Source organism: Musca autumnalis, unplaced genomic scaffold (genome assembly GCF_047663935.1).
Source record: "Musca autumnalis isolate F117 unplaced genomic scaffold, ASM4766393v1 scaffold_1, whole genome shotgun sequence".
Taxonomy (NCBI): domain Eukaryota; kingdom Metazoa; phylum Arthropoda; class Insecta; order Diptera; family Muscidae; genus Musca; species Musca autumnalis.
Window position 1 is genome coordinate 14,384,976 of NW_027411644.1, and position 25,335 is coordinate 14,410,310.

The following is a 25,335-nucleotide window of genomic DNA, read 5'->3' on the forward strand; positions in this document are numbered from 1 at the left end:
AGCAATGAAACTAAAAACGCGTTTTTTCTCGAAATGAAATTTTGAAATCCGTGCCAATGTTGTGTTAACCCCAAGAGCCGTTTTCTTATTTGTTGTAAACATATATAATAATGTATATAATTTGGGCCGCCGTGGTGCAATGGTTAGCACGTCCGCCTTGCACTCAGAATGTCTGCGGTTCGAATACCAGGCCAAGCAACATCAAAAAAATGTTCAACGGTGGCAAAATTCCCCCTCAGTGATGCTGGCGACATTTCCTGAGTATTTAAGCCATGACAAACTTCTCTAAAAAGTGGTGTCGTAAGACACGCCGTTCGGACTCGGCAATAAAAAGTAGGTCCCATATCATTGAGCTAATATGAATCGGCGTGCACTCATTGATATGAGAGAAGTCTCCCTTGCCCCTTCGGGGATGTTGTGGGAACATATGTATGTATGTAAACATATATAATAATTGTTTAACTGCTGACTTTAACATAATAAATTCTTTTTATAAGTCCTTAAAATAATACATACTAGTTTTAAGTAACTCCTTTATAAAATTTCAAATACCTCGATTTTGTTAAAAAGTCTCAATAAAACTTAAACTTAAGTCGGTGTCAATTCTAGCGTTAAAACTAATGAACCGACTGTCATATATTATCAAGGATATCAAAATGTAGTCCTTCATCGATCGATTTTATTTTAAAACAAATTATTGCCGGTTTATGACCGAAAAACTTCAGTTTTTTAAGCTAAAAATCGACATTTTTAATTGTTCTGTCCATCATTTCCGTAAAATTTATTTTTTTAAATAAATCGATCGATGAAGGACTAGATCATTATGTTCTTAATGACCCCACAAAAATATATGATTCGTTGGTTTCAGAGCTAAAGTTAAAGCTAAATTAGATATCCATTTGACACAAAAAAATGCATAAAGTAGATTAAGATGTGCTTTCTCAGATGAAAACAAAATCTACCAAAAAAGTTTTCGTAATTTTCTTGGAAAATATTAATGAAAAATGGCTTTTATTGGGCTTTACAACTGGGAGTCACTCCTTAAGGGAAGTAATCAGAAACTAACTTATAGACAAGCATTGCTCCCATATATGAAAATCTTAAAAATAAAACTGAAACTAATTTTTTTTTTGATGAGGGTATCGTTTGCCTTGTTTGTAAAATTTTTGCGGGTTAAGGATTGTTTGGCTGCAGGCTTTTTAAATAAAAAAATCTGATGTTCTGATTTAAATTTCTTTATTTTCCAATATTTCGATTGGAACCTCCAATCATCTTCAGGGAACTACAAAAGATTATTAAAACTTAACAAATATTACATGAAACTATTTATTAATTGATTTACTTGAAAGAGAGTTGTGGTAAGTTTGCTGCCAAGAACTTTCTTCAACTAAAACTTGTCGCGTTTGTATTTGTTCACAGTGTGTCGGTACACTTGAGCGCAGTTATCTATGTCTGTTTTGTAATTTAATCTGATATCGTTGGGAGTATTGATGATATGTAACATTTCAAGAGTGTAGCGTTTATGGTAGTTACTCTCTTGAGTCAATATTTTGATATTATTGGAATCGGGGGTGTGTTGTGTTAATGCACAGTGGGCTGCAAGTGCGGTCTTTTGTTCTGGGGGTTTATTAACAGCTTTGTGGTCTGATTTGTGGCCTGATACTCTCGTCGTAAGTTTGGTTTTGGTAGTGCCAACATATACCTTACGACATAAGTTGGACTTGTCACCTTTGCATGGTATGCGGTAGACCACATTGGATTTGTCTTCATCCTTAACTCTATCCTTGAGTCTGCTAAACACCCTGCTTAGGGTATTGTTTGACCTGTAAGCAAGTTCATATTTTTGTTCGTCATATATTTTTGATTGTTTTAATCTTTCTGAGAAACCCTTTGTATATGTTATTGTTTTGTAGATTTTCTTTTCCTCATTTGACTCTCTAATTGCATTTTTGGTTGTTACCCGCTCAACTAAATTTTCGATTGTTTTGATAGGAAAGTTATTTTTCTGAAGAATTTCTTTAATTTTGATGATGTTGTTGGCATGAAATTCCCTGTCACTAATCTCCAATATTCTTGTTATAAAATCAGTCGCTGTGTTTATAATGGTTCTTCGAGGATGTTTAGACGTAAAATTGATAAGTCTACCAGAAGCGGTGAGTTTCTGGTACCAATCAACTTTCAGCTCATTTCCACTTCTAATCACTACTGAATCCAGGTATGGGAGTTTGTTATTATTCTCTGTTACCATTGTGAATTTGATTTGGGGATTATATTCATTTAAGATGACCAGTGTAGACGCAATATCACTTTTCTTTATTATAGTAAAAATATCGTCTACATATTTTATTAAGATTTTAGGCTTGGTGTGCATTTTTCCTATAGATGTTTGAAGTAATTTTTCCATGACGATGTCTGCTACTACTGGCGAAGCTGGAGATCCCATTGGCATGCCTTTATTTTGTTTATAAATTGTGTCTCCATAACTAAAATATCGTGTATCCTTTATACACAGTGTCAAAATCTCCATGAAAAGTTCTTTTGGTATCGCTGTGTACGTCCGAATAATTTCCCATTGGTCTTCTATCGCGTTTAGCGCCAAATTAACAGGAATACTGGGGAACAGCGATACCACGTCAAATGATACAAGGACATCATCATCGCTTATTTTGATGTCCTTGATTTTGGTTTTGAATTCCTTTGCGTCCTTTACATTGTAAACTGAGTCCTTGGTAAGATGTTTTAAAATGTCGACAATGTATCTACAAAGTCCTATTGCGGGAGAGTTCACAGTTGAACAGATCGGTCTGAGAGGAATTCCATTTTTATGAATCTTTGGCAAGCCGTAGATTCTTGGTGCAACTGCCGTTTTGTTCGTCAGTTTGAGTTTTTGAATTTCATTAATAATATTTAATTTAAATAGTTTATCGACGAGTGAATTATTTTTGGTTTGTAAGTTGTATGTAGGATCCCTTGGAAGTCTTCTATATGTGCAAAGGTCACCTACAATCGCTGACATTTTGGATACATATTCGTTTTTATCCATAGCCACCGTTTTCCCACCTTTGTCCGCACTCATAATTAAAATGTCTTCGTTTTCTTTTAAATAGGTTTTGCACCGTCCCACTGTGTTAAGTATTAATTTGTCTGTGGTGTTTATCGTTGTTTTCTTCATTGGATCGTCTATGAGAGAAACTAATTTTGTTCTAGCTACCTCTTGTTTCTCCTTGTCGTTTATTGTTTGTATGCAGTCTTCCCCTTCTGCAATGACTGTTAATTTTTTTTTAAATAACAAATTTTGCATTGAAATGTTGATACTCAAAATTTAACTACTGATTTTTATAACATTTAATATGTTCCAGAAACGGCAAGAATTGATTAATTTTACTAATTTTTTTCGATATCATGAATGAAAAAATTCCGAGCTTTTTATGAGAGCAATATATAAATTAACATTTTTTGTTTTTTCTTTATTTTCAGATACATCCCCCAATAGTAATGAAACTATACATATATTTGTTTCCACAACAGCCCCGAAGGGACATCGCCGATTCCAAACGTCGTGTCTTATGAGACTTCTTGTGGAGAAATTTTTCATTTCTGAAATACTCAGGAAATTTAAGGCAAACTTACACTGAGGGGATTTACCACTGCAGAACATTTGGATATTATGGTCAGGGACAGACATTTTAAAATTGCACGTATATGAACGAAAATGCACATAACAATTCCGTACCCTGAGAAAATAAAAAGAATTATGTTCTTACAGTGGGATACATCGGTAACATTTTTGGCAGTACATTAGAGCTAGCAAACTATCTCTATTCCCAACATTAAATATTTTCGATATTTCATTTCAAAAAATCAATTGATATCGATATTATCGTTAATTTGGCATCACCATTAATTTGGAAATAAAAATTGTGGAAATGTCTTTGCTTTCGTTGACATTTTGCACAAGTAATTCACAGAAATATAAAGGAGAAAAAACAATTGTCTTTATTTAATAAAAATACACAAAAATTCAGTTTATATTCCGAAAAATGTGTACGTTTGAATGCGGTCTTGCTTTGTCACGTTCACTTTAGGTTTAGTGAAATGAAATTTCTATTTATTTCAATGAATTCTAGGTTAGGGGTTTTTAATTCGATAATATCGATAGGCAGAAGTATCTGTCGATATTGAATTTTTAAAAAATAATCGATATTGATAGTGCCATCGATTTTTTTGCCAGCTCTACAGTACATAGTATTCTTTCAAATCGTATGCAATCAATAAACTTAAGCTTTCTAAGCTTTCGGTAATATTAATGATAGATTGTAGAATGTGCGTTGTATGTATGAGTATTTATCATTAATCAATGTATCTATCCATCCAAATGACAATAATAAATAATAGATAGAACTAAATAAAATCGTTGTTTTTATTTGGAGTTTAATAAGGGAATATGGAAATATATTGATTTTCTTCTCATGCAAGAAGAATGTACGAAAAATTATATTTTTTCGAAATTTTTGAAACATGCCAGGCGTGCAAACCTTGGCAAGAAAAATGTTCTTTTGAAAAACGTTGCTCTGGCAACACCTCATTAGTATAGAATGAAACACGAAATACCACAAAAATCGAAAATATTTGCGCTATTGTTTGCATTTAAAAAAACAATGCTCATTTTATTTGGGTTCCACTGTTAAAGAATTGGGGATTTTGTACAGTGGAACCTCGGTGTTCGTTTTGTGTTCGCCAAAACAGATCATATGAATCAATAGATGGCGTTATTTTCGCCTATTTGCCAGTGTTGCCAAATATTTTGAAAAGTATAACATACTTTTAGGCTCAAACAAATTAACTTTTATTTTGGCTATTTTTTGGTTGGCAGCACTGGTAATTGCATGAAAATAGCGCCATCTATTGCATCACATGATCTCCGGAGCAAAATCCAAAAATAACCAAAAGGTTCCACTGTAGAAAAATGTCAAATTGTTTACAGTGGAACCCCGATAAAATTACAATTTTATTTTTTAATGCAAATTATCAAAATAATTTGTTGTTTCCCTAATCAACACATGTCCTTCACGTATCTGACAGATATTAATTCAATTTTAATAAGCAGACACGTGAGAATGTGCAGTATTCAATAATAAAACAAAAACTTACAATATCACGACTATCAGTTCAGTAGTTTGGAATATTTAACTATAGTTTTTAGTACTATCTGGGGAGTCTTTAACTGTATTATAAGAGACTATCACTGCAGAACTGTTAGCACAGTAATTGTTTCATAATTGGTCTGTTCCAGAACTGCAAGAATCTACTAATTTTTACTATTTTTTCGATATCATAAAAAAAATGTTATCGTAGTAAAAAGTAGTAGTTTCTTACAGGTTCTGGAGCAAGCATAATATTTGTAGGAGGATTATCTGGGCATTCTTTATAACCTATCTGAAATTTAATATGATATTTCCAGCAAGAAAAATTGAACAATTTATGTTACCAAAAAAAAAACTCTTGTGAAGTATACCACAATCTAAGCAATTTTTTAAATACTTATTACTGAATTGTGGAGTGTGGTATTTCTGGGATATTAAAAAATATTTTTTTTAGATAAAATAAATTTGTTCGCCAGTATACTTACATTTGGTACTAACTCCTAAATAAAACAAATTCTTTGCTCTTTTGCCACCTTATATATTTTAATTTTTTTTTTAAACAAAACATATTATTCTGTACAAATGTCACTTCATTGACAAATACATAATTAAAATACTGATTAATAAATAATTAAAATATTCTTCTTATACCATGATTGCATAATGCTGATCATTGTGTTTTAGGTACTGGTGCTTTCTATCCGCTTTAAGATTCGCTTCCGCAAACGTCCAAACAAATACATTTTTGTATAACCTAAAATAAAACAAAAAATAAAAAATCATTATTATTATTTTGTTTTTTTTTTTTTTTTTTTTTTAATAGTAAAGAATATAAATGTGAGAAGGTTTAAGCCTTAAATATTATATTTGTTGCCGTTTCTGAAACTACAATGTTCATAGATGAGAAAAATCAAAAAAATCGCTGGACGGTTTTTCAAATAAATCACGGTTAAAGTTCACATTGCTTGGAAACCGAAAGTCCTATCGAAATGGGGCTAAAGAAAATGTTTTAGATGTGAAAATTCTCTAGAAGATTGACCGCAGTGATATTTTACTAGGTTTTACCATTTGTAAGATATTGAAGATCAGGTCACGTTTTAGGTTTTTTTTGTTAGGTTTTCACGATTTGTTTGAAAACGGTAAGTCTTATTGAAATGTGACTAGAAAAAATCTTAATGCTTTGAAAATTCTCTATAAGATTTGTTTTCGTAATTTTTTCCTAGGTTGTACCATTTTTGAGATATATAAGTTTAAGTTGGGAAATTGCAGTCATGACCTAGTTTTATAAGGCGACGATACTGTCAGTAAATTGTCAAAATTTGAACTTCTATATCTCAAAAATGGTACTACCTACGAAAACATCATAAAGGACATTCTTGTAGAGAATTTTCATTGCTACGACACTTTCTTTGAACCCATTTCGATAGGGCTTGCAGTTTCCAAACAAAATCGTGAAAACCTAAAAAGCCCTTTTTTTGACCAACAGTTCCAGAGATATCGTGCCTTGAAAAGGTCGAATTCTGTAAAAACTATATGCAAAGAAATACTCATAACTTTTTTAATAATTTTTTGTTGTGCTTTCAGCTATCTAATAAAATATAGAAAAATTTTATTTACTTAGTTGGCCCATTACAGAACATTTGTCCCATAGACCGAACTAAGAAAAGATCTCCATTCCTCTCTGTTTTTCGCTTGACTTTTTGGAATACCGCGCCTTTTCATTTCTTCATCCACATGTATGCTCCATCGAAGCTTAGACCTGCCGATTCTGCGTGCACCGCCATGTGGCATGTACTCATCATCGCTCATTCTCATGATATGGCCTAGCCAACGCAATCGTTGTATCTCGATACGTTTAACTATATTCATGTCTTTGTATAGCTGATATAGCTCGTGGTTCATACGACGTCGATATTCACCGTCAACGCAAATCGGCCCGTAAATCTTTCGAAGAATTTTCCTCTCAAACACACCAAGCACTGCCTTATCTGCTTGCGCAAGTACCCATGCTTCGGAGCCATACATTAGCACGGGTAGTATCAGCGTTTTGTATAGTGTTATTTTTGTTTGACGAGATGTGGCTTTGTTTTTGAATTGCTTATTTATACCATAGTAGCATCTGTTGGCCAATACAATTCTTCTTCTTATTTCACAACTGATGTTGTTTGTTGTGTTTATGGCAGTGCCGAGGTAGACGAAGTCTTTAACTATCTCAAAATTGTAGGTACCAACTTCCACAGTTGGTCCGAGCTCTATGGACGCTTTGCCGCTCGACACCATCAATTTGGTATTTTCGCCGTTTACCGCCAGACCCACTTTCGCCGATTCTGCTTCGACCTTCCTAAAGGTATCAGTTACTTCCTTTACTGATCGTCCCATGATGTCTATGTCATCAGCATAGGCAAGTAACATGTGGCTATTGGTGTAAATTGTGTCATTTCTTTTGACATTTGCATGTCGTATTACCTTTTCCAGCAAAATGTTGAATAGGTCACACGAAAGGCTGTCTCCTTGTCTGAAACCTCTTTTGGTACAAAATTCTTCGGAGAGGTTCTTTCCAATTTAAATTGAGGAACTAGTATCATTTAAAGTCATCTTACAAAGCCGGATGAGCTTTGCGGGGATACCAAATTAAGACATTCCATGGAATACCTTTGATCGGAAGGGACTGTCGAATGCTGCTTTATAATCGACAAAAAGGTGATATGTGTCCATCTGCATCTCTTGGGTCTTCTCTAGGATTTGCCGCAGGGTAAATATCTGGTCAATGGTGGACTTGTCAGGTCTAAAGCCACATTGGTATGGTCCAATTATTTCGTTGACCATGGGCTTTAGTCGTTCGCACAATATCCCTGACACTATCTTATAGGCAATAGGGAGAAGACTTATGCCCCTATAGTTGGAGCATACAGTCTTTTCTCCTTTCTTGTGGACGGGACATAGGATGCTCAGGTTCCAATCGTCGGGTACGCGTTCTTCCTGCCAGATGGTGCTAACTAGCTGATGCATACACCTTATCAGCGCGTCGCCTCCGGTTTTAAACAGCTCGGCTGGTAAGCCATCGGCTCCTGCTGCTTTATTATTCTTCAGCCGGTTTATTGCTGTCCTTACCTAATCTTGGCTGGGCGGTATACATTCAATACCATCTTCTAGAATTGGATCTGTGGTGTCATCTTCTTCGCTACTATTGGATACCAGCAGATTGGAGAAATTTTCCTTCCATATCCTGAGCACGCTATCTGTATCAGTTACCAAATTACCTTGTTGGTCTCTACAGGAGGATATGCCTGTACCAAAGCCATCAGTTTGATGCTTCACTCTTTGGTAGAATTTTCGGACTTCGTTCTGTCTCCTGTACATCTCGAATTTTTCACACTCCCGCTTTTCCACTTCTCCCTTTTTCCTGCGGAAAAGACGTTTCTCTTCTCTCCTTTTCTCCCGATATCTCTCTCGTGCGCTACGCGTTGCTACTGATTGTAAAGTAGCTCTATATGCCGCATTTTTCTCTTCGATAGCAGCACGACACTCCTGGTCATACCATGAATTCCTTTGTGGAGGTCTCTGGAATCCAAGTATGGATTCTGCAGCTGTTTGCATGGAGTGGGCAATATTTTGCCATTGTGTTGTTATGTTATCGGGACAAGGAGTGCTCGCGTTAAACAATTGGGCTAGTTGATTGGAATATGCTGTGGCTATCTGTTGTGTTTGCAGCCTATCGATGTCCAACTTCCGCGTTGTGTCTGTTCGTGCTTTATTTGCAACATTTAGACGGGTACGTACCTTTGCTGCAACAAGGTAGTGGTCCGAGTCTATGTTTGCTCCTCGGAACGAACACACATCCAACACGCTGGATGAATGTCTTCCATCTATCACAACATAATCAATTTGATTACTTGTTCTTTGATCTGGAGACAGCCAGGTGCCTTTATGAATATCGAGATGATTAAATCTGGTACTTCTAACTACCATGTTTTTTGCAGCTGCAAAGTCTATCAGCCTCATACCATTGTCAGATGTTTCACTGTGGAGACTGAATTTACCGACTGTTGGGCCAAAGATATTCTCCTTTCCAATTTTGGCATTAAAATCGCCTAGAACAATTTTAATGTCATGGGCAGGACAACGGTCATATGTTTCTTCTAAGCGCTCGAATACGTCTTTGGTCTGTTCGTCCTTGTCTTCGGTTGGAGCATGAGCGCAGATAAAGCTGATGTTGAAAAATTTTGCTTTTAATCGAATAGTAGCAAGTCTTTCATTCACTGGGGTGAAGCTGGAGATAAGATGTTTTAACCTCTGACCAACTACAAAACCGCAACCAAACTCATGCTTTGTGTGAAGGCAGCTATAATACAGTGCGTCACCTTTAGGTGTTGTTGTGACATCTTTCCCAGTCCATCGCATTTCCTGTATGGCAGTAATGCCGGCCTTGTACTTTTCAAGTACATCTGCCAGCGCGTAAACTGCATCATCTCTATAAAGAGTGCGAACATTCCAGGTGCAGATTCGCAGATCATGGTCCTTTGCGGGGGGTCGTCAACTTTAGAGGGGTTTGATGTTGGGGTGATGTTACTAGCCCGACGCCCAAACCCAAGTTTTTAACGTTCTTATGGGTGAACTCGCGGCACATGTTAGCTAACTACCTTTAACGGGTGTCAAAGGCAGCTCCCCAGGTGACACCACGGGGAGGTCAGTGACCACTTGAGATGAGAGAGGGACCAAGATAAATCCTGCACTTTACCATGTTAAAGCCGGTCAGGTCCGTTCCTTGGCATCTTTCATCCCCTTCGTCAAAGAAATACTCATAACTTTTTCTTAATATTGTTCCAAATAGAAAAAATCATTTATTTTGGATTTTTTTTTTTTTGTGTTATCAGCTATCTAATAAAATATAGAAAAATGGACTTAGATGAAATTTTCGTGATTTAATATTATAAAATAATTGTTATCAATGATGGTATTTTTCCCATTTCTTGAAACTTTTATGTATTAAACAACGATTTATTACAAACATTTTAAGTCCTATTTGGTAGTGGGATTCGAAATATTACTATTTTGTCTCAATTTTTTAAAATTTATTTCCTTTTTTCCAGTGTGAAACATAGTTAATTTACTAACAAAAAATAAAAAGTTTCATTTACAAAGATTTGTTTTGATAACAAAACAAAAATACAAAATAAAATTTTGTTTCTACTTTGGACCAATATTAAAGAAGTTATGAGTATTTCTTTGCATACAGTTTTCACAGAATTCGACTTTTTCAAGGCGCGATATCTCTGGAACCGTTGGTTACACAAAATCTGAAAATATACTGTAACTTTCGGCTGATGAGCAGCATAAACACAGCAAAAAAAGGAAATCAAAAACCACTTTTTAAAAATGTGTCCGATTTCACTCAGAAATCCCAATATATTTTTCTTTATTTAAAAATGTTCCTCAAAAATCCTAGAAAAAAATTTAATATTTTTATGCATTTTGTTTATAGCTGCTGCCTCAACACTCAAAATTCCGTTTGAATAATGACCCTCATAAAGTGTTGCTTTTGATGAATTTGTGACAGTAAAAATACATTATGGTTGGCAGTATAAAGTTGGTGTTAGTAAAAACAAACGCCCCCTTTGGTCTTTCTGAGCGTTTTCTCTAAAAACGAAGGATATTAAAACTGCTTGACATGTTTGCCTTGATGATGATGATTTGCATGTCCTTCGTGTTGTACATTTCGAAAAGAACAGAAAAATTCCTTTTATATTCTCCGAGTAGTCGTATAACCTTAATGATGGTGCTACACACGAACAATATTCTGCTCACTAACACCAACATACATGGACCTATAATGTGAATGAATGCTGTTAAGTTATTGTTCGTGAAACGAATCTCGAGCACAGCAGCAATGTGTATAACGATTGCAAGGATTATAAATTCAGGAAATAAGGAGTTGAGCATAACGACAAATGTAAACGTTACAATATTTTACTGGGTGTGTGTTTGTATTTTTAGATAGCATGGAAGGTACAGTGGACATTTAATATTCAAATTGCAGAATTTTCGACAGGACCTTAATAATAATAATATCTACTCCTGATTTTTAAGTCATTTATAGATAGAAACTGGAGATGGTCTGTCTCCAGATCCCCAATTTCTTTTGAAAATCTGTCTTAGCTAAAAAAAAGTTAAAACTAAAATTGAGCCAATTTATTCCCAGGAGATTCCTTTGCAACTCAAAAAAGTAATTTTTCTGCTTTGTTTCAGCAGATTTTAAGCAATTTTGCTTTACTGTAGCCCAGGCGAATTAATTATTTTCTCTTTATTATGGACAAAGTTGATGTCGTTATTTTTCACTCCCCGTAAACCTTTACATCCACACACATTCACACAGTTTAGAAAGATCCTTTATCATTATAAACATTTGCATGTATAGGTGTATGTGTGTGTGGCATTTATATAAGACAAAATGATAACAACAAGAGCACGTTTAGCTAAAGATGGTAGAACGTTAAAGACACAAGGGTAGCGGCGAGCGTGTAAGGGGTTTATGGCAAAGGAAATGTGTTACAAAATCCTGGTCATTTCACCCACCACCACATGACCTCAACCCAAAAAACAAAATCATAAAAATAAAATTCAAACACACACACACCCACCCACACAAACACGCTGCTAACTTCTAAGCAAATAACAACTCTTCGAGGCAATGGCGTTATTTAAATCCTTTATTGCTCAAGGATTTGGTTGATGTCACCACAGCTTCGCTGTTCCATGTTTGCCATAGAAACGTGGCTTTTGCTACGTTAGCCACTTGGGGGTATGGCACGTAACGACACGTATGTATGAATATGTGTACACATTTTCTTACGACATTAGTGACCTCAACAAGCGAGGCAAAAAAAAAAAAAAAAGAAACGAGATTGTATACAAAATCCACAAAAGTGACACCATTGCTTTGGGTTGGAGATCGAGGGAGGTTTGGGGGGACATTTGAGCAAAGAAGTTAAATACGAACTGTTATTACATATTATGGCAGTATCTGGACAAAATCCGACATACACTCACTCTGCATGTATTTCTGTGCTTGGTTGAATTCTAAAAAGTTATGCATGTATACGACAGACGGACGGCCGTCTTTTGTATGAGAAGCTATAACTTTAAATGTTCCTGCTCGATGGTATGGGGCTGGATTGTTGTGGGTGTTTATTTGAATTCATTAAGAGCACTGGCAGAATAAGACCAAGGCGAAGGAGTGGGAAGAACATTTACATTTTTCTCTGTCCATAATGACCTGCTGTGTATTCACCTCCAATTCTCTATTTATTGCTAGGATGAAAATTATTTGCGCAACTGTACTCAAATCCTTAGAATCTAAAATTGTTGTAGATAAGTTCTTGATGAAAATTAGAAATTGCAATCATCAAGGCAATACATTTTTATTGATGTTATCGTTTTTGCTTATTCTGTGAAATTGTATGGGCAGATGTTTAGGACACAATTAGTTCCTAAGACTAACTATTAGTTCCTTAACAAATCAGTTAAGAAATCGACGCATTAAAACTCCACGGTTAGTTCCTCAAAAGTTAAGAAATCATAGATTTAAAATTTCACGATTAGTTCCTTAAAAACTTAGTTCAGAAATCGACGATTTAAAAATCCACTATTAGTTCCTAAATACTTAGTTCTTCAACAAAATTAGCAAAAGAAATCCACGCTTAGTTCCTAAAAAAATTAGTTAAAAAACTCACGATTAGTTTCTAAAAAATTAGTGGAAAAACAACGATTAGTTTCTCAAAAAAAAAAAAAAAAAAAAAAATAGTAAAAAACGATGATTAGTTCCTCAAAAGTTAGTTAACAACGATGATTAGTTCCTCAAAAATGAACTAAAAAATCTTCAATTAGTTCCACAAAAAATTAGTTGAAAAATTATGATTAGTTCCCCAAAAAAATTATTTAAAAAATCCACGATTAGTTCCTCAAAAATTAGTTAATAAAATCAACGATTAATTTATCAAGAAATTAGTTCAAAAATCCACGATTGGAGTATCAAAAAATTAGTTAAAAATCCTGATTAGCTCCCTAAAAAATTATTTAAAAAATCCACGATTAGTTCCTCAAAAATTAGTTAATAAAATCAACGATTAATTTATCAAAAAATTAGTTCAAAAATCCACGATTGGAGTATCAAAAAATTAGTTAAAAATCCTGATTAGTTCCCTAAAAAGTAGTTAAAAATCCACAATTACCCAGTAAAATCTTCGATGAAAAATCATGAGTTGAATCATGGGTGCAAGTGATCTGGCATATCATCTTTTTTCATTTTCACTCATGAATTTTATATGAGCGTGACTCCCAAAAGATGACGTTCTTTTTTGGATCCTAAGCATGTCATTTTAACCAATGCATTGACATGTCATTTTTACCAATGCTTTGGCATGTCATTTTAACCAATGCATTGACAAGTCATTTTCACCCATTCTTTGACATGTCATTTTCACCAACCCCTTGGCATGACATTTTCATGTCTTGTTTGGAAAATGGAAATGCTCTATTGAAATATGGACAAACAAAACTCTTTATTAATTCAAACGAAATCACGAAATAACTACAATTAATTGATCAGCAAAAAGTTTATATCCAAAATTGCAATGTAATCACCACCGCTGCAACGCAAAAGATTACTGATATTCTTTCATCTTACAAAAGGTTTTTTCTATTATCTTCCCATCACCAGTTCAGATTTCGACATGCACTCCTTTAAGTATTTTTATTTCGTAAATTACTTTTATTTCATAATTTTGTTATTTGGAACAGACCATTATACACTTTTGTTTAGTGACGAAAATATGTAGGGATCTACAAAATGTAACGAACGAGGGGGAGAGACTTTTTCTGGAAAATATCATGTATGCTTTATTAATTTATTTTTAATTGTTTCTTTCCAAACGTCGTTTCTTCTTTATTTTCTGATTCTTTGTCTTTTTCGTTTCGGACTTTTTTTTTCAAATTTTAAGAAGCGAGATTTGATTGATTTTGTTCTATGTCAGATTTAGAACAGACAAGGGAACTTTCAAAATAGCAATGTGTGCAGTCCGATTCTATTTTTAGCTCGATGATTGGGACTTCATTTTTATTGCAGACATTTCGAGCTTCATACAATACCAATTGTTTAGATGTTTTAGTTGTCTGATATGCAGGAAATGTAAGACAACATCACGACTACAGTTCTAAAAACTTTGGTCTGTTCCAGAATCTGCAAGAATCTACTAATTTTTACTACGATAAAAATTTTTCCTCTATGTTATCGGGAAATAGTAAAAATTAGTATATTCTTGCAGTACTGGAACATACCAAAATGAAAATAAACAGGTGTGTAATTAAAAACACAAACATCATCTCTATTGGATCGATGGAATGGGTACAAATGCTGATAAAAAGATCGGATCTTTCACGACTTCCTTTGAACCAATGCAAAAGATGACATGAAATCACGTCATCGCAAAGAACCCCTTCCTTCAAATTTTGCAAAAAAAAAGAATGGTCAAAGAATACACGATAAGTCCCTCAAAAAAAGTTAAAAAAATCCACGATTAGTTCCTCAAAAATATTGCTGAAAAATTTTGTTAAGAATTAAAAATTTTGTTAAAAAATTCACGATTAGTTTATCAATTTTTTTAAATCCACGAACAGTTCCTAACAGTCCCTTTTTTAAATCCAAGAAAAGTTCCTCAAGTTTTTTTTTACATCCAAGATAAATTCTTGAAAAATTTTGTTAAAAAAATCCACGATTAGTTCCTCAAATTTTCGTTAAAAATTCCGCGATTAGTTCCACAAAAAATTGGTTAAAACGACTAGTTCCTTAATTTTTTTTAATCCAAGATTAGTTCTTCAAACATTTTGATAAAATCTTGAAAAATGTAGCTAAAAATTCCGTGATTAGTTCCTCAAAAATTTTGTTCAATAATTAGGTAAAAAATCCACGATTAGTTCCTCAAAAATATTGCTCAAAAATGTTGTTAAAAAATGCACGATTAGTCAGTTCCTAAATTTTTTTAAATCCACGAATAGTTCCCCAATTTTTTTTAAATCCACGATTAGTTCTTCAAAAATTTTGTTAAAAAAATCCACGATTAGTTCCTCAAATAATTAGTTGAAAATCCTCAATTAGTTCCCTAAAAAAAATAGTTAAAAATCCACAATTACTTCCCTAAAAAAGTTAAAATATCCATAATTAGTTCCTCAAAAATTTAGATGAAAAATCTACGATTAGCTCCTCATTTTTATCAAAATTTTTGTTAAAAATTAAAAATTTTGTTAAAAAAATGCAAAAATTTATCAACTTTTTTTAAATCCACGAATAGTTCCTCAATTTTTCTTTTAATCCACTATTACTTCTTGAAAAATTTTGTTTAAAAAACCCACGATTAGTTCTTCAACAATTTTGTTAAAAATTCCGCGATTAGTTCCTCAAAATAATTAGTTAAAAAATCAACGATTAGTTCAATAAAAAATTAGTTACAAAATTAACGATTAGTTCTTCAAAAATATCGTTCAAAAATTTTGTTAAAAATTGAAAATTTTGTTAAAAAAATGCAGGATCAGTTCCTATTTTTTTTTTTAATTCCACGACTAGTTCCTATTTTTTTTTTAATCCACGATTAGTTCCTATTTTTTTTTAAATCCACGATTAGTTCCTATTTTTTTAAGTCCACGATTAGTTCCTATTTTTTTTAAGTCCACGATTAGTTCCTAATTTTTTTTAAATCCACTATTAGGGGCCTAATTACGACATTCGATTCGATCGAGCATTTGCTCGTGAATGAAAAAATCGAATTATGAAAACCTATTCGCGCCACCAACAGTGCATTTACTAAGGTAGATACATTAGCAATCTGTTACAACAATCTCAAAATGTTTTACAAAAATGATTGTCTAAGTCTGGAGTATTCCCCCATTGGCTTAACTTCATCACTTTCCTCTTTGCAGAGAAAAATGTTTACAAAACGAACTGACAGCTTGCAGCTTGATCGCTACCAATATCATGATTTCATCCCGGCGAAGGGAATTATCAATTGGCTTTTCAGATTATGAAATGATGATTTGATGATGATAAAAAAATTCGTACATTTTTAAACGATTTCAACAAATATTTACATTTTTAATTAATAATTTTGTTTTTTAATATTTATTATAAAATAAACCCATTTTTACCATCTACCTTCTCAATGGTCTTTGAAAACGCATTGGTTTTTATAGTTCGATTTCTAGTTCTTCAAAAATTTTATTAAAAAATCACGATTAGTTCCTCAAAAAAATTAGTTAAAAAATCCCGATTAGTTCCTTAAAAAAAATTAGTTACAAATTCCACGATTAGTTCCTCAAAAAAATTAGTTAAAAAATCCACGATTAGTTCCTCAAAATATTCGTTAAAAAACCACGATTAGTTCCTCAAAATAATTGGATACAAAATCCTCGATTTGTTCTTCAAAAAATTAATTAGAAAGCTCACAATTTGTTCCTCAGAAAATTAACTAAAAAATTCACTATAAGTTCCTCAAAAAATTAGTTAGTAACGATGATTAGTCCCTCAAAAAATTAACTAAAAAAATCCACTATTAATTGCTCAAAAAATTAGTTAAAAATCCACTATTAGCTCATTAAAAATAGTTAAAATTCGACAATTAGTTAGTTTAATCTAAATATTTAATGCCATTGAGTTAAACAATGTTCCCCAAAAAAAAAAAAAAAAAAAAAAAAAAAATAGCCATTGTTTAATTAAATAAAAAATCCACGATTAGTTCCTCAAAATAATTAGTTAAAAATCCACGATTAATTCCACAAAATAATTACTTAAATAAATCCAATATTAGTTCCTCAAAATAATTAGTTAAAAAATCCACGATTAGTTCCTCAAAATAATTAGTTGAAAAATCCACGATTAGTTCCTCAAAATAATAAGTTAAAAAATCCACGATTAGTTCCTCAAAATAATTAGTTAAAAAAAATCCACGATTAGTTCCTCAAAATAATTAGTTAAAAAAATCCACGATTAGTTCCTCAAAATAATTATTTGAAAAATCCACGATTAGATCCTCAAAATAGTTAGTTGAAAAATCCACGATTATTTCCTCAAAAAAATTAGTTGAAAAATCCACGATTAGTTCCTCAAAATAATTAGTTGAAAAATCCACGATTAGTTCCTCAAAATAATTAGTTGAAAAATCCACGATTAGTTCCTCAAAATAATAAGTTAAAAAATCCACGATTAGTTCCTCAAAATAATTAGTTGAAAAATCCACGATTAGTTCCTCAAAATAATTAGTTGAAAAATCCACGATTAGTCCCTCAAAATAATTAGTTAAAAAATCCACGATTAGTTCCTCAAAATAATTAGTTAAAACATCCACGATTAGTTCCTCAAAATAATTTGTTAAAAAATCCACGATTAGTTCCTCAAAATAATTATTTAAAAAATCCACGATTAGTTCCTCAAAATAATTAGTTAAAACATCCACGATTAGTTCCTCAAAATAATTTGTTAAAAAATCCACGATTAGTTCCTCAAAATAATTTGTTAAAAAAAACCACGATTAGTTCCTCAAAGTAATTAGGTAAAAAATCCACGATTAGTTCCTCAAAGTAATTAGTTAAAAAATCCACGATTAGTTCCTCAAAATAATTAGTTAAAAAATCCACGATTAGTTCCTCAAAATATTTAGTTAAAAATCCACGATTAGTTCCTCAAAATAATTAGTTAAAAAAATCCACGATTAGTTCCTCAAAATAATTCGTTAAGTTCCTCAAAATAATTAGTTAAAAAAATCCACGATTAGTTCCTCAAAATAATTCGTTAAGTTCCTCAAAATAATTAGTTAAAAATCCACGATTAGTTCCTCAAAATAATTATTTAAAAAATCCACGATTAGTTCCTCAAAATAATTAGTTAAAACATCCACGATTAGTTCCTCAAAATAATTTGTTAAAAAATCCACGATTAGTTCCTCAAAATAATTATTTAAAAAATCCACGATTAGTTCCTCAAAATAATTAGTTAAAACATCCACGATTAGTTCCTCAAAATAATTTGTTAAAAAATCCACGATTAGTTCCTCAAAATAATTTGTTAAAAAAAACCACGATTAGTTCCTCAAAGTAATTAGGTAAAAAATCCACGATTAGTTCCTCAAAGTAATTAGTTAAAAAATCCACGATTAGTTCCTCAAAATAATTAGTTAAAAAATCCACGATTAGTTCCTCAAAATATTTAGTTAAAAATCCACGATTAGTTCCTCAAAATAATTAGCTAAAAAATCCACGATTAGTTCCTCAAAATAATTAGCTAAAAAATCCACGATTAGTTCCTCAAAATAATTAGTTAAAAAATCCACGATTAGTTCCTCAAAAAATTAGTTAAAAGCAATGATTAGTTCCTCAAAAAATTAATTAATAAATCCGCGATTAACCCCAAAAAATTAGTTAATAAAATCCACGATTAATTCCTCAAAAAATTAGTTTAAAAATCCACGATTAGATTCCTAAAAAATAATTAAAATACCACGATTAGTCCCTCAAATAATTTGTTAAAAATCCACATTTAATTCCCTATCCAGAATTAGTTCTTTAAAAAATAGTTTAAAAATCCACCATTAGTTCCACAAAAAATAGTTTAAAAATCCGCGATTAGTTTCTCAAAAAATAGTTTAAAAATCCACGATTAGTTTCTCAGAAATATTTGTAAAAATTTCACGATAAGTTCTTCAAAAATTAGTTATAAAATCCACGATTAGGTCTTAAAAAATTACCTAAAACATCCACGATTAGTTCCACAACAAGATTTTTTAAAAAGAAGTCGACGACTAGTTCCTCAATAAATGTAGTTAAAAATCCCTCAACAAATTAGTTAAGGAACTAATCGTGTTCCTTATAAAAATTAAAAATCCACGATTAGTTAATAAAAAATAGTTCTCTACTTGTATTCCGCCTGCCTTTCAGACAACAAGCAATTTCAATCTCATTAAACATATCATTTTCCCAGACCCCTTTGGTGCAAAAGGAAAATTAATTGTGGCAACATTAGAAACCCTTTTTTGGCATTGCCTATAAATTGTATTTGGTTTTCTCAATTTTCTTTTAATTCCTTGATGGCCAGTCATTGTGTGTGTTTAGTAATTCTAAACATTTCTGTACCACACACACATAATACGCACATAGAATATCTATACTCCCACCTTCAAATCTGTTATTCATATTTCTACAATTTCCAAAAAGTTTAATCTAAATAATTAATGCCATTGAGTTAAACAATGTTCCCCAAAAAAATTATAGCCATTGTTTGTTTTAGACGACGACAACAACAGCAAATATTGTATTTCTTTTTGGATAACATCTTCCAAATCTCTCTCAAAACAACTCAAATGTCCACTAAATGAACTGGGACTCCATATAAGACTAACCCCTTGTTTTGGTTTGAATAGTCACAGCAACTTAACCCTTTTTTGTGGGGGTTATTTGTTTTAGTTTTTCTCGACCCACTCCCTGTCAAACAAAAAATGGTTCAGTAAATATCTTGGGATTGGTTTCTGTTGTTGGCAATTCAAAATAAGGCAAAGAAGGTGGGGTCCTTGTCCTTTTGTGTTGGTCTAAATTATTGGTTCCCTGGTTTTATGTTTCTATGTAAATTTCTATAGAATTAGAGAAGAGTGTTTTTGTGAAAGGTTTAATATTTCTTATTAATGACATTTGCTTAGGCCAGGCAGGCACAAATTGGAATAGTTCGTCTTTAATTAGCTAGAGTAAAGGGATAAGAACATGGTGTATAAATTGCGTTTTGTTTTATTTTATAGACAAAGCGTGTTTGGGTGTCGAAATTAGAAAATATTGTTGATAGGTTAAAGCAATGGCTGCAACCTGCCACTATATTTTGGAAGATTACCAGGTCTTTCAATTAATGTTTTTGATTTCAGCTGGCAGCAATTGTTGATCAATCATTGGAGTCATTTTTGAAGGATTATCGGAGAATATTTTTAAGGTTTTAAGAGTTGTAATCAAGAATTGTATGGCTGAAATAGTGTTTTTCTTATTTTAAAACAGCTGTACCCTGTGGGCAAGCGAAATATCTGATGATTACTTTCTCCAATATTAAAATATTTCCCCAAAAATCCTTTTTCGCACAAATGGAATGAAAGATGATGATGGCCATTTAAAAAAACTAAACTGTCTTGGCAGTGATTTATTGTTTTACTGCCCGGTAAAGTAAGGAGGAGTTGGAAAAAAGGTAAAAAGGACTTTGAAACAACCACCAGGTTCAGAACGGTAACTTAGAAAAATTCACATAAAACTAAAACACCTCAAAAGAGTGAGACTAACAAAACCCTCTAATATAGCAATAGGATTCCCAGTCTATTATTTGTATTTATTTTCGTTCAAAATGTTGTTTTTGTATTTTTAGCATTGTTTAATTTAGTAATGGATTAGTGTATAGACAAACAAATATACCTATGAATTCAACTCTCGCTCTCTCCATTGTAATTTGGGTATACTGTATCTTTGGCCACCTACCTACCCACCACTCATAAAAAAGGATAACACTTAAAGTCCTTTGGCTAATGCTAAGTCATGTGCACATTTGAAACATGTTTACACAAAACATGACGACCGTAAAAGATGAAGATTTACGGTGACATTTCTTGTACGGTTGCTGCTGCTGCTGCTCCTTCCTTCTGCTACTGTTGTTTCGGTTGTTTTAGAAAAGTCCTTCAATATGGTATACTCGTAATGAGTGGAGCCACACGGATTTGGTAAGGGAATGTAGATGGGAGTAAGTAAACAGTTTCGTTGGATGAACAATCGCAAAAGTTAATGAGGGTTATTGCAAATATCCACATGTGTATTGTTTAAACAAAGTTTAATTAGAAACTTTTAATAAATTAGAAGTAATGACAATGCAAAAGGGGCGGTCGTTTTTGAGTGGGAGTGTTGGAGTTAAGGTGGAACATACACGTTTAAAAATAATAAGAAAAAAATTAAGGAAGAAGGAAAGGGTCTTAATTTGAAGCTGTCTATAATTTCTATGGAGACTATATATTGTGTCAATACTTGCTGATATTTAGCCTGACTTGTTGAGGGATTGGAGGAGAAGGCCTCTCCTCACTTCCATACTAGATTCGAGAGGGCTCCCCATACCACTCGCGATGGGAATTTCATTGACTAACCGCTAAGTGAGTATACTTCCTTTCGAACTTTCTCATAAACTATAGGTTCTTCCGAATAAATTTAATCCCCAGTTTCACTAAGACGATTCGAAACGAAATTCGTTCGAATTGCTACCAAACTTCTTATTTTTTATTAACACTGTGAAACAAAATAAAGGTGAAAGTCTGGGGCACAGAAAATTCCTCTTGGGGAAGAAAGGCCTTGGTGAGTATAATAAGAACGCCGAAGGACAGATCCGCCGTGAGTCGACCTTCCGCGTTATGGCGTGATGAAGTTTTTGCTAGAAACCCTGTAAGCCATCAGGAATTAGCGTTATATCTTTGTTCTCTGTTGCTTTAGATTATTTTTGAGATGACATGTCTTCAGTCAAATCGAATTAGGATTACTTTCTTAATATACTCACCAAGGGCTTTCATCTTCAAAAGGAATTATCTCTGTCCCAAAATTTGTGTTCACAGTGTAATATATGATTCAATTTTGTTTTCCATCAAACCAAAACTTTCCCAATAACAAGTGAGCAAAGGCTACAGTCGGGACGGGGCCTACCATCTGATACACTACACAACTACTCCTGTGCATTTTCACTGGTAAACATTTCTTTTAGGGAATATAATCCGACTACCACCAAACATAATATGCCTCTTTCTCTCTGGGATCCCCATAGGCAACCAAAATGTCGTAACCATCCGATCAAAATTGCGACCTGTAGCGTGATTGCAAAAAAATGGAAGAATTGGATGCATTACCGACTATTGTGGTATCTCCCTTGTATGGCCACCATCGCCAACTTACTTTACACCAATATAAAGGTAATATCTTCTTCTTCCATTGACAGGCTTTGCCGTTGGAATACCCCTACTAGAGACCGATATATTCACAAAGAATAAAACTTTGAATTTGTCTCCACATGACTTTTTCCCCATTTTCCCCTAAATATTATCCGACTATCACCAAAATCAATAGTCTTCTTCCTCTGTGCGGCCCTCATCAACCCCTAAAATTTCGTGATTATCCAGCCAGTAGCGTGATTACAAAAAATGGAAAAATTGCATATATTACGAGTACTGACTTTTGTGATATCTCGGTTGTTTGCCCACTTACGCCAATATACTTTGCATCAATATAAAGGAGATCTCTTCTTCTTCCATTGACGGGCTTTCCTTTTGAAATACTCCTACCAGCAGCGGAGATATTTGCATAAGAAAAAACCTTCACTTCTTTCCACATAAGCTTTTTGCTTATTCCGACTCCTGAATATCATCCGACCAACACCAAACAATAGGTTTCTTACTCTATGGCACCCGCATCAACTCCCAAAAAATTCCAGACGATCCGATCAAAATTACGACATGTAGCGCGATAACAAAAAAATCGGAAAATGGATGCATTACCGACTACTGCGATATCTCTGTTGTTTGAACACCTACGACAATCTACTTTACATCGTTGTAAAGGTGATATTTTCTACTTTCCTCGGTTTTGGTTTTGATATACCTCTTTAAGAAACTTTGAAATAAAACATTGACCTTTTCTCCAAATAAGTTTTTGCCCATTCCGATCCCTGAATATTATCTGACCATCATCAAAATCAATAGGCTTCTTCCTCTGTGGGACCCCCATTAACCCACAACATTTAGTGACGATCCGATCAAAACTGCGACCTGTAACGCGATTTCGAAAAAAATTGAAAAATGGGATGTATTACCGACTATTGCTATATCTCCGTTATTTGGCCACCTACGCCAACCTACTTTGCATTATTGTAAAGGTGGGATATTGTACTTTCATAGTCAGGCTTTGCTTTTGGAAGTTACCCATCCAAAGCTATGATATTCGTCATTATACCCTCAGCATTTATGCTAACGAGGGTATATCTCCGTTATTTGGCCACCTACGCCAACCTACTTTGCATTATTGTAAAGGTGGGATATTGTACTTTCGTAGTCAGGCATTGCTTTTACCCATCCAAAGCTATGATATTCGTCATTATACCCTCAGCATTTATGCTAACTTTCATACGGGCAAAATGTGCCTCATCGAAATAATGGTTTTAGACCCTAAGTATGTTTGGACGAAATGTTTTTCAGACAATTTGGAGTCGATTGAGCAATGTCCGTCCATCTGTCTGTCTGGCTGGAGCGCACGATAACTCTCGAACGGATAAACCGATTCGGTTCAAATGTTGGCTTTCGTACTATTTTACCCAAACATAGTTTAAGTTCGAAGATAGACTATATCGGTCCACTCCTGCCGGTACCTCCCCAAAAAAAGTTCGAAAATATTCGGAAAAATTGTGCGCACGATAACTCTTGAAAGGAGGAACCGATTTGGTTCATACTTTGCCCATCGTGAAATGTGTACCAGACTTAGATAAGGTTTCAATATGGACTCAATCGGTCCACTCCTTCGGGTACCTCCCACACAAAATTTCGGAAAAGTTCAGTTTAGGGCCATCTCTCGAATCGCTTTGATTTTTTGTTTAAGCAACTTGTACTCACTGCCCTTTATACGACGGTACAAGTTTCATCAGCGGTAAGTCCACACTTCCTGAGAAAATAGCCTGAAAGTCGCAAAAAAAACCTTATGACACCGTGTGAGGTGTTTGGAGCGTAAGATAACTCTCGAACGGATCTGCCGATTCGGTCCAAAATTTGGCCTTAGTAATATTTTGTCCAAACATAGTTTAAGTTTGAAGATAAGCCATATCGGTCCACTCCTTCAGGTACCTCCCCCACAAAAGTTCAAAGATGTTTGGAAAAATTGTTCGTACGGTAACTTTTGAAGGGAGTGGCCGAATTGGTCTATACTTTACACATCCAAAAATATCTACCAGATATAGATCAGGTTTAAATACGGACTATATTTGTCCACTCCATCCGGTACCTCCCACACAAAATTTTGGATAAGTTCACTTTACTTCTTGAGCAAACAGCCCGAAGCGTGTAAAAACCCCTATGGCACCATATGTTTTGGCTGGAGATCCACTTCCATAACGGTCAATGTCGATCCATTCCTTTTAGTATCTCCTCCGCAAAACTTTTGATCTTTAATCCTAATCAACATTTTTATCTGTTCAAACGCCCAACATTTTTAAAACCCCATACATACGTATTTTGGGAAAAAATTGTTTCAATATACACAGGCTGAGCCGACTGATACTTTTTTACTTGTTATAATTAAAATCGCAAAAATGAAAAGTTGGGTTGTATTAGCGACTATTGCGATATCTTCGTTGTTTGACAACCTACGTTACATTCTACATTCATTAGCAGGTTTTGCTTTTGACATACCCATTATAGATGCGAAGATATGCGCTTTGAAATAAAACGTTGAATTTTTCTCCAAATAAGTTTTTTGTCCATTCCGACCCCTGAATATTATCCGACCATCACCAAAATCAATAGGCTTTTTTCCCTCCGGGACCCTCATCAACACCCAAAATTTGGTGACGATACGATCAAAATTGAGACCTGTAGCGTGATTACAAAGTTTAGATGGACACATGGGCAGACGGACAGACGGACGGACACACATAGCCAGATCGACTCACCTCGTCGAGACATTCATTTTGGTATATATAAGTATGGGTCTGTGACCATTTATAAACCAATTTATAATACCCTCCCCACATAGTGGTGTAGGGTATAACAAGCGACGGTTTATCGGATTCGTCCGGCATTGTTAATTTATCCCCCTCTAAGCAGATTAGAACGAATGTGGCGACTCCGCTTGACCGGGGGTGGAAAAAATGGTAAAGTCCATTATTTCATCCTAATTGATAAGGGTTAAGTTCTTTACACTTTCCATCTGCTTGATTTCCGCACTGCAGCGTGGGGAAGAAATTTCCTCGATATTTGTAAGCACCTCTCTACTATGTTTGTTCAGCCTGCCATTAATCAGGACGAGTCCCAGGCTGTTTTCCCCGCCCATAGTTGGTGTACATTGCGATGTGGTAGGAATAATTGAAGAGTCGTTAACCGTGTTCATGTACCTGATT

General features: G+C 33.8%; 2 long non-coding RNA genes across 2 annotated transcripts in view; one reads left to right on the forward strand and one right to left on the reverse strand.

Annotated features, from left to right (window-relative positions):
• The window catches only part of LOC141394013 (uncharacterized), a 215,813-nt gene extending 211,402 nt beyond the window's left edge, over positions 1–4,411 (forward strand). Inside the window, exon 5 of the long non-coding RNA XR_012410236.1 lies at positions 3,478–4,411. This is a non-coding gene — a long non-coding RNA (uncharacterized lncRNA). The remainder of the gene's footprint in view (positions 1–3,477) is intronic.
• A 1,250-nt stretch (positions 4,412–5,661) lies between these two features.
• The window catches only part of LOC141394002 (uncharacterized), a 412,830-nt gene continuing 393,156 nt past the window's right edge, over positions 5,662–25,335 (reverse strand). Inside the window, exon 6 of the long non-coding RNA XR_012410232.1 lies at positions 5,662–5,898. This is a non-coding gene — a long non-coding RNA (uncharacterized lncRNA). The remainder of the gene's footprint in view (positions 5,899–25,335) is intronic.